We start from the raw sequence: 10,940 nt of genomic DNA, 5'->3' as shown, positions 1-10,940 counted from the left end.
CCCCACATCAGGCTCCTCCGCTGGAAGACTGCTTCTTCCTCTCCCACTACCCCTGCTTGTGTTCCCTCTCTCGCTGGCTGTCTCTATCTCTGTCAAATAAATAAATAAAATCTTAAAAAAAAAATCTAAAAAAAATAAAATAAAAATAAATCCTGGCTCTGCCACTTGCAAGCTATGTGACCTCAGGTGAATTGCTGAACTCTCTTGGCCTCTTTGGCTTTCTTTCCTCACTTTTATTACAGGGCGCTCATGAAGATTAAATGAGAACATTGTTCTGCTACAGAGAAAACATTATGTAAGTAAGTAAGATTATCATCATTTCTGTCCATTCCCAACTCAGACACACATACAGCAGCATGAGCGATTTGCATGGGGCCCGTACACTGGTGGCATCAATTTAGAAAGTTGCTTGGCTGCAGAAAATTGGTGCCAAAAGAATCTGTATAGTGACTAGATTATAATCACCATTTTGTATCCGTATTTTTTTTTAATTTTCTTAAATATCTTTCTTCTAATTTCTTTATTTTCAAGTTGAAACTTAAAATTTTCAAGGGCTAGGGCTTTCTTTGTTAATTTCTTTATATGCCAATGTAGAAATGCTACATACATGTCAAACGAACAAAAAATGTACTATTTTCAATATTAAAAAAAAAAATCTGTTGAAAAGCGAGCCCTTCACAATACCAAAGCAAATAACTAGTTCAGTCACAAGGCTCTTAGGCTCAGAGGAGTTAAATTCTAGGGTTGATTTCATTTTTTGTGCAATAATCTGACGACATAATCTTTCTCACATAATCTCTCCACTCAACATCCGTAAGGCTTTCGGATGCCTAGACCTCATCATTGCCCTTCATCTTGAGGAGAATTGAACACTAGGATTGCTAATGCTTTAACTGAAGACAGAGGTTGTGGTATTGAAGACCAATCCCTATTTAGAGATTAGGAAGACTCAGGAACAGGTCATGTGCAGTTAGGACATTTTTGAACCAGAGAAATATCCCGTTGGCATTCTTCAAGTAACACAAGAGTTTCTGATGATTGGAAACCATCCCGTGGTGGGCAAAATATTGTGAAACATGGCAGTGCATCCTGGTCTAAAAGATAACATTTTGTTCAATTCTGTGAACAAGGAAAAACTGCATCTACATTACAGCTTCCTGTATGACTTCTAATGACTTAGAACAGATTATCTCAGCAGGGCAATGGGTTTGGCCCAGGTGGCCACACCCTGCAGCAGGCCATTAAATGGACTGGCGCTGGAAATGGACTCCTTGGGATCAGATCAAAGCACTTACCTTGTGTGTGACCTCGGGCTAGTTCCTTGGCCACTCCCAGGATCTATTTTCTTATCCAGAGAATTGATATAAAAATTAAGCCGGAATCATTAGTTTACTGTGAGCATCAAATTTAAGAAAGTTTACAAAGTGCTTAGCCCAGAAAATGTATGTAAGAGCTCAGTACATTTTAGTTACTTTTTAGTATCCTTTGAAGATACTTCCCACCTTAACCCTGCATTAGTGAACAACATAAGGACGAAAAGAAGTTCTTCCTGTTCAGTACCAAGTCCTGCTCTCTTCAGGGAACTCTAATTTGTGTTTCATTAAATCATTAAATGATTTTAGGGGCGCCTGGGTGGCACAGCGGTTAAGCGTCTGCCTTCGGCTCAGGGCGTGATCCCGGCGTTATGGGATCGAGCCCCACATCAGGCTCCTCCGCTATGAGCCTGCTTCTTCCTCTCCCACTCCCCCCGCTTGTGTTCCCTCTCTCGCTGGCTGTCTCTATCTCTATCGAATAAATAAATAAAATCTTTAAAAAAAATCATTAAATAATTTTAATATTAGTAAGACCAGAGGTCCTGGAATTGGATACTCATCCTGTTTCTGTCAGAATCTGTCAGATTGAGACCAGGTGCACCTGTTTCCATCCAGCGAGGCTGCCTTCTTCCACTGCTTTTTTGGTTAGGCCAAGGAGCTATTGAGAAAACTGTCAACACAGGAAAGCAGGTTCTTGGAAGGAGGAAGTGACTTGCCTGAGGCCAAGTTTCTGAAGAACCCCTCCTACTGTCTTCATAATAGCCAACTCGAAGGAGCCTCTGCTATGCGCTGGCTCTGAGTGAAGCACTTCACATGAATTATCTTGCTTAATCTTCGTCATGACTTTTTGGAATGGTACTTTCATTGCCTCACTTCATATAGGAAACTGAAGTAAAGAGAGGTATGCCATCTGTTCAAAGCCAGGCTGTGCTCTGAACACTCTACAATGTCAGATATAGGGACTTCGTGTCTGAACATTGTTGTCCCTATGAGTCTTGTAGACAGTATATATTTTCTGGAAGGGGAGAGATTAGCTTCTGTTGAACATTTCCCTTTTCCTTATTTCTGGATGATCATTTCCTTTTATGAACTCACCAGGTGAACTTTTCAGAGTCACCTACCTACAGAAACTCTGGCTGACCCCAGCGGGCAGCCAGCCGGGCTTAGTCCACTGTAAGTTTATTTTTTCATTTTTGGAAACCACGGAGAAGTTACAACTCATGCCCTGCACTTTAATTAGTGATCTTATGTCCTGGATTTTGATAGGCCTATCCTGGAAGATCATCCACCAGGCAAAGCTAAAGACCACACACACACACGTACGCACGCACGCACACACACGCACGCGCACACACGCACGCGCACGTGCACACACATGCGCGCACACGCACACACACGCACACACACGCACACCTGTCATAAAGTTGAGATTCATGTGAAAGAATTTCTATTTTTGGGAAATATGGAACAAACCTTGGGAAATATGGAACAAACCTCTTTGTGATTTGTTGTATCCCGATAGAGAAAGGATGTGAAGAGAGCCGGGGATTCTATCCTCTACCATCCTCTGATGTTTCTTCGTGTTTGCTGGGGTGTTAGTGGTAGTTAGGCACAAAAGTGTGCTGTACTTTAGTAAGTTTGTGAAAGTTAGTATAATACTAAATTAAACAGTTCTTTTCAGAGACTTTATTTGATGATGTTTGCAGTAAATTGCCATGAATTAAGGTACCAAATGACTCTATTACCATTTTTATGGAGAATCTTCTTGGATTGCTTTCCTGTGGAACACGTTTTGAGGATCCCTGGTAAAAATGGTGAAGTGCGTAGGCTCAAGTCAAATCCAAGCCCCACCACTGAGGGGCTGTGTGACTGAATCAGTGATTTAGATTCTCTGCGCCTACTCTGTTCTTCATCAGGAAAATTAATCTAATAATGGTACCTACCTCACAAGGTTTTATAACTATGGTTTTGCTGAGCATTCAATAAACGTAAACTGTTATCTTTGAAAAAAGTCAGTTCAGTTTTGAATTTTTGTGTTAGTTTCCTTACCTTCTTATTTCCTCTTTCATGGTCATCTGCTGACCTGGGGGTGGAGGGGTGGGGGCCAAAAACCAAAAGCGAAAACCCAAAACTTGATCATTGCCTGTGGTAGGCCATGCCCAAGTGCATTGCTGACCTCTTGATGCAGCTAAAAATAACCCTGAGCCATGTAAACTTTAAGGGCAGTAGGAAGTTCCTTATATCGTAACTGGGGTCCATGCATGACTTTCCAGCACACAAAAAGCTTGTGTTATAAGTCTATAATTCTGAGTTCTCATGACTTGGGGTTTGGTTCCTTAGGGCTGACATTTTCTTCCATGTGAAGGTCCTGTGGCAGGGCTGTCCCTGCAGGTAAACAACCGAAGACCTCCTTCTCAGTTGCTCTGAGAACCCTGTAAGCCAAAACCCAGACGCTTCAGTTTTGGGCCATCCACTTGGCACCTGGCCAGTTTGGGAAACAAAAGACAATCAAATGATGTCAAAGTGTTGGTAAAAAAAAAAAAAGGCGTTAAAATCTGAGGCCCATGGGATGATGAGGTGAACAGGGAATTGTAAATTGATAATACCATCTCTTTTTCATTCCTGTGGTCACCACTGTGGAATTTGTGGGGTGGGTGAGAACCTGCTCCTTTCTCTGAAGGAATGTCGGACTCTGGACAGACAAAAGGATTCCCCTTCAAAATTACCTGCCTTCCAAATCATCTTCACAGCTTCAAACTCATTTTTTCCAGGTTAGTCCAAGCAACATCCCCTGTGTTACAACCAAGTTAACAAGCAACAGTAACAGTAACCATGGGAGTGAAGTGAGGGCAAGGCGGTGTTTCTACTGTATAAGAAAGGGGATCTTTTGTTAGGTAGCAAAGAGAGCCTGACCATTCTCGCTTCCTGATCTTTGAGGAGAGGTGAAGGGGTGGGAAGGCCCCCAAGCCCCCTCTCTGGGAGATGTGAATCTTAGTGTTGGTGGGATTTAAGCAACGTACATGATGCCAGACTTCAACCAAAATTAAGGACTTTGGAATTGATTATTTATTGGGGGTGAGGGAAAGTAGTTAAAGATAACTGTTTCTAACTGACATGTTGGGTGGATTCTAATGTCATCAAAGGAGAAACGGTGTTTTTGGGGAGGAAATAATGAAGTCAGATTCAGACAATTGTACTTAGGTTTTTGGCTGTCAATTCCCCAAAAGGCTACAGAAAAACTTGTTGATCAAGCAGTGCTACATTTTTAGAATGTTACACAGATTTGTGATATCTCAAAATGTTAAGGTAGGGACCTTATAACATTTCAGGGCCTTGGCTAGGGAATTTTAAGATGGGTCTTGCAAGGAGGAGGGTGGTAGGGATCAGTGGGCACACTGAGGCAAAAGTCTTGAAGCAAGTCTTGATAAATAAGCTGTCTAAAGGGCACACAGTCTTAGCTTTCAGGAAAGAGTATTTCCTGGATCGAGAAGCTAAGTCGTTTGCTTGACACCAGCATTATTTAACATGGGGTTGCAGTAAGTACGTGCAATCCCACCATCATTTAATTCAGGGACAGGGAATTCTCAAATTCTTCTTGGGACATTCAAACAGACAAGTCCAACAGGCTGTCTAGAAACTGGGGGTGGACTGGGGGTGGAAATGGAAATAATGAATGGCTTTGAGTCATCCGAATCAAACATACCTTTTCCTTTTCAAAATTTTATTTATTTATTTATCAGAGAGAGAGAGTGCGTGCGTTGGAGTGAGCACGCAAGCAGGGGGAGTGGCAGGCAGAGGGAAAAGCAGGCTCCCTGCTCAGGGAGCCCGATGCGGGGCTCCGTCCCAGGACCCTGGGATCATGACTTGAGCCGAAGGCAGACGCTTAACTGACTGAACCACCCAGGGGTCCCATCAAACATACTTTTTTTTCCTTCTTTTTATAGATTTTATTTATTTATTTGTCAGAAAGAAAGAGGGACAGAGAGCACAAGCAGGGGGAGCAGCAGGCAGAAGGAGAAGCAAACTCCCCGCTGAGCAAGGAGCCCCATGTGGGACTCGATCCCAGGACTCCGGGATCATGACCCAAACCGAAGGCAGGTGCTTAACCAACTGAGCCACCCAGGTGTCCCTTGAACATACTTTCTGATACAAAGCAGGAACTCAATAAAATATCACATAAAACCTCCTTCAAGGATGTTCTCTACCCAGTTTCAGTCAAGGTGCTAAAACTTTTTTTTTTAAACAAAATTCACATTTTATTTAGGTTGAAATAAACTATACAAAATTGATTTTCTTCACCAAAAATAACAGCAATATTTTCTGTATTATTCCTAGATAAACCACAAAACACTTATTTTTGTCGGTTTTCCAGGTTTTGTTTATAAATCAAGACAAGGCAGTAGATATAGTCATGGAAAAAGACAGAGGAAAACAGACAAATCAGTTGTCAGTATCCATGGCCTCTGATCCTGTCTTGACCATGAACAGAGGTGTTCAACATATACCTGCTGAAAAGCTTATGAAGATGAAGGCTCAGCAAAGGAATGTAAACAGCAACAACCCAATGTGGAACAGCAATGGCAGGCTCTCCCACTCAAACTTACACTGTAACTTGTTCCTTTAAGTTCATTGGATAAAGACAAAATCTCTACTGCAATCCTTGCTAGCAAGCTCACTGTTTCTCTGTCTGGTAACTCCCTTAACTGTCTGTTACAGATGTTTAACATACTAACACTCCTACCATTCAAAGGTCACGCTTGAGCTTCATTGTAACATTTTATAAAATGTATTCCTTCCTCCCACACCTCTTCAAAATCTTTATCATCTAAGAACTAATAACTCAATACCCGACAATTGGACCCAGTGATAATAAATGTTATGTCTAAAATGACTTAACTAGAACAACAAGTGCCATTAGCAGAGATTCCATAGAAGTGTAATATGGCACTTTCAATGCTATCTTCTGGAAGAACAGGTATGTCTCCAAAGCATGAGAATTTTTTTTTTAAAGATTTTATTTATTTATTCGATAGAGATAGAGACAGCCAGCGAGAGAGGGAACACAAGCGGGGGGAGTGGGAGAGGAAGAAGCAGGCTCATAGCAGAAGAGCCTGACGTGGGGCTCGATCCCATAACGCCGGGACCACGCCCCGAGCCGTAGGCAGACGCTTAACCACTGTGCCACCCAGGCGCCCCCAAAGCATGAGAATTTAAAAGGGGCCATTGCTAAAACTTTTAAATGCTCTCAAAACGTTAGTGACTTGCCATCCAAAACCAAATGGTAAAGAGAAAGTAAACATCTCCTTCTTCCTCTTTCTTTATTCTCTTTAGGATCTGTCAAGCTAAGAAATAACACTGCACTTTTTTTTTTTTTTTTTTTTTTTTTTTTTTTTTGTCCCCCCNGGCCTCCAGCAAAAACTGAGAAAGAGAAGATTGCCTAAGTGATTGCTAGAGGGGAGCCTGGGTGGCTCAGTCGGTTAAGCGGCTGCCTTTGGCTCAGGTCATGATCCCAGAGTCCTGGGGATGGAGCCCCACATTGGGCTCCCTGCTCAGCAGGGAGTCTGTTCCTACCTCTGCCCCCCTGCTCATGCTCTCTCTCACTCTCTATCTCAAATAAATAAAATCCCTTAAAAAATAAAAATGAATAAATCATTGCTAGGTTTTTGTTTTTGTTTTAGTGTTTTTAAAGTTCAAAGAATTCCTGAGTCTGACCACTTAAGCCAAATCAACCAAACCAAGGCTGGGAATATTTTTTAAAAGGTGTGGGGGAGATGCAGGTTACCTTAGGTAGCACCTACATCCCATCAGGGTCCTGTCTTTAAACTCCAGTCACTGCTTTGCTATGAGAACAAGTGAGTGTGTAAATATTTCCTCTAGGAAAATTACAGCTTTATGTTCATATCTAGAACATAAGCAACAAATGAGCTTTCACATTGCCCCCGATCTGTTAATTCCTCTCCTGAGAGGAAGCCATCATCAAGCCTTTGGAAGAGCTAAAACAGGGAAAACCAGATGATAGAAAATGGCCTTGACAATTACTTTCTCCACCTGCTCAGTGGTCTGACTTGTTCTGAAGGATGATCAAATGTATTGAGTGCATTTAATTAATGCAATCCACAAATGTCTGTTAGGCACCTACACTAACCAGGCATTGTTACAGGTGCCAGGATTTAGCAATGGGTACATGGAAGTCTCCAGTCTCATGGAGCTTAACAATCTAGTCATGGACACAAGTAAAGCATAGAAACAAATGAATATATTTACATGAAAACATATGCCAGGGGGTTATCAGGGCTATGAAAAAAATATAATATGTGAGTGGATAGAGATTGATAGGGGAATGGCATTTCAAATGAGGAGAAGGGAGGCCTTCTGGATAGTGGCACACTTAAGCTGACACTTGAAGGAGGTGAGAGAGTGAGTTAGGCATATATGTGTGGGAAGAGCAGCAAGTGCAGGCCCTTCAGCCATTCTGTGTGTATGAATAACCTGGTAACACAACTTGCTCTCATTTCCACCTATGCGGTAGAATCTGGTAGCAGTACTGTTGGACTAGCCATGATTGGTAGAGAGGGCAGCAACACAGATTAATCCCACCCAGGTACTAGATGGAAACCTGCGTGGGATTAAAAAGGAAAAAGGCAAGAGATTTTGAATTGATATAAGTATGTATATCAAAGCATGCTCATGTGCAAACATCGTGTACACTGAGAAACTGGTGTTTCTCCCACTCACCTCATGGCTGGGAACTTTCTGTGCCAGCCCAGATTTCAGACTCTCAGACTGGAACATGCTCTCTGGGCTCTGACCATGTCACTGGCTGCAGCGTCCCCATAGGTGCATGTTCTCCATTTTTTTTTTTCTTTCAGTTGCTCCCACCTTGGTGCAAAGAATCTCCCTCTATGGACCAGCTCTGTGGCTCCAAGCTTCCTTCACATCCAAACATTTAAGGATAGTGAGGATTTGATTAATGTAAATCTCTTCACTCCAAGATCACCACTGGGAAAGTTTAGGTTATTGCCAGACAGTGTCCTTTCTCACCATTCCCCCTACCCGCCCCCCCCCCAAAAGAGCTCAATGTATCTTCTCCAACAATGAGGGAAACCAGTTCCTACTTGTGGAGAAAAAAAAAACCCTACGAAGTACAAGTCCTCAGTAATGAGAAACATAACTGCCATGGTGTTGTCCAAGGTCAAGCTAAAGCTTTTTATTCAAATTAGAAATTAGAAAATTAGGGGCGCCTGGGTGGCACAGCGGTTAAGCGTCTGCCTTCGGCTCAGGGCGTGATCCCGGTGTTATGGGATCGAGCCCCACATCAGGCTCCTCCGCTATGAGCCTGCTTCTTCCTCTCCCACTCCCCCTGCTGTGTTCCCTCTCTCGCTGGCTGTCTCTATCTCTGTTGAATAAATAAATAAAATCTTAAAAAAAAAAAAAAGAAATTAGAAAATTAGAACCTCAGTAAATATTGATTGAATTGAACTGGAAACACCTTATTTGGAAAACTTGTGACAGATTTGCTGTTCTTTGTGTTGAAATCATCCTTGGCAGGTGACATTTTTAATAAGTATTCCCAATAAAAACAGTTTCTTTAGGGATGATTTTGTTAATGGAGATTCTCTTTAATAATACAACATCTTCATTCTCTCCTGATAGCTCAGTGCGGATATAAACTTAATCATTGATTACCTAAGGAAAGCTTTACTGCAATGACTTTTTAACTTATTTTTATTTTTTGTAGAGTTTAATGAAACCTACAAGATCTTCATGTTTATTTTACATTCTGGAATATGGGGTCCTGAGAAATCATATAGGGGTAGAAATGAGGTTCCTGATTCTGAGGTTGGGATTTTTTTTTTCCATGACAACATTCTGTTTTTCACTGTTTCCCATTATTGGTTCATATTGCGGAAGCATCTTCCCTTTTCTCAAGCAGCAAGAATAGAGAGAAAATACACTGCAAGAAAACCTGGAATCCTGTAAGTAACAGGTAAGTTCTTACTGGGCCTGTGGGTCATAATTTAGCAAAAGTGACAGATCGCCCAGCACTTAGGTGTGTCTTGGTCACAGATATATATATAAAATGTATTCACTGTTTTATATGCAAAATTCAATGGATAATTATCTAAATATTCACCTCTCCTCCTCTCCCACTCTCTTTTAAAATAAAAACAAGTTTTTTGGAAACTTCAGGAGGATGGAATGAGACTTATGGCAACTGAGGGACGTTGAGCAATGTGGCAGTCATTACAGAGTAAGTAATGTTTTGATTTCATTTTTTTCTTAATCAAGGGTAGTATACTAATATCTTTAAAGCACAGTGATTACTCCACCCAAAATCTATGGTGGAAAATAATGTTTGCTAAAATAAAAGCAAACAAAAGTATTTCTTAGTAGTCACACTAACCAAAATCAAGAGACAACTCCATTGAACTCTGCCAGTATGCAGTTTGCATAAGTCTCCTTTGGCAATATACTCGTCTCTTCCTTTTTTTTCATTTTGTGTTGAACAATCTGGAGGAACTGCTCTATGCCCCTTGATGTTGTTATTTCTTGATCTTAAAGAGGAGGAAGAAATTTTCCTTTGGCCAAAGATCTTCTAGCTAGACTAAGAATTAGATTTACATGAGACAGAGTAACAGGAGAAAACAACAGTCCTATTACGTGCTCGCAGAGGCCCAATGATGAAATTGACACCTAAAGAAATGACCATGTTTTTAGACTTTTTATACAGTGATAGTAAATCTGTGAGGAATTGATCTATCCAAAGAAAACTTAATTTTGGGAGCTCCAATTCGTAAGCACTTCTAAGCAGAATTTAGGCTAAGTAACATAGTTTGCTAAAATAGCATTCTTAGCTCTAAATTTCCTGTCTCTGGTGATAAGTATATCTCTCTCCCCCTTGGTACAGGCAGGGTACGTTACATGGCAGATTTATTTCCTACTTTCAGGGAGACAGGTTCTGAGTACCTTTCTTGCATATACCATCTCTTAAGTAGCTTTCATTTAAAATGATCCTTTTGCCTAAGTGGCACATTTTGGGTGGCCTGCCCTTTGCCCCTACAATCTCTTTCTTCTTGTTATTCTTTTTTTCCCCTCATATTTTAGTCAACCTGATGAGAGACAATGGAGGAAAAAATGGACCAAAAAATCACCAACACATTCTTTTATGTATGTATGTATGTATTTATTTATTTATTTTAAACATTTTATTTATTTGTGAGAGAGAGAGAGCACAAGCAAGGGGAACAGCAGGCAGAGGAGAAGCAGGCTCCCTGCTGAGCGGGGAACCTGCTGTGGGACTTGATCCCAGGACCCTGAGATCATGACCTGAGCCAAAGGGCAATGCTCTACCAACTGAGCCACCCAGGTGCCCACAACACATTCTTTTAAAAAAGGTACCATGTGTCAGATTACTCTAGGCTCCCCCAAGTATCAGTGATCTCTGCTCACCTAGAATTTACATGGGATTGGGAAGGGGCAGAGCAATAAACAATGAATAGATGAGTGCAATAATTATTTCACATTGAGAGGGTTAATTTAGTTTGAGTGTTCAGAATAAGCTTCAGTTAAGTGGCAATGATATTTGAGCTCTGACTTGAGAGCTGTGGGGACAGAGTTTTCCAGGCA

The 10,940-nt window shown here is 41.3% G+C and overlaps 1 long non-coding RNA gene across 1 annotated transcript; it reads left to right on the top strand.

Annotated features, from left to right (window-relative positions):
- The first annotated feature begins 9,257 nt into the window (after positions 1–9,257).
- LOC117804486 lies at positions 9,258–10,481 on the top strand. Its single transcript, XR_004628976.1, has 3 exons — positions 9,258–9,300; positions 9,487–9,564; positions 10,419–10,481. It is a non-coding gene; the product is annotated as an uncharacterized LOC117804486 (long non-coding RNA).
- The last annotated feature ends 459 nt before the right edge of the window (positions 10,482–10,940 follow it).

This window comes from Ailuropoda melanoleuca, chromosome 11, assembly GCF_002007445.2.
Source record: "Ailuropoda melanoleuca isolate Jingjing chromosome 11, ASM200744v2, whole genome shotgun sequence".
Lineage (NCBI taxonomy): Eukaryota > Metazoa > Chordata > Mammalia > Carnivora > Ursidae > Ailuropoda > Ailuropoda melanoleuca.
The sequence above is the reverse complement of the archived record's forward strand: the minus strand, read 5'-3'. Positions and strand labels throughout refer to the sequence as shown.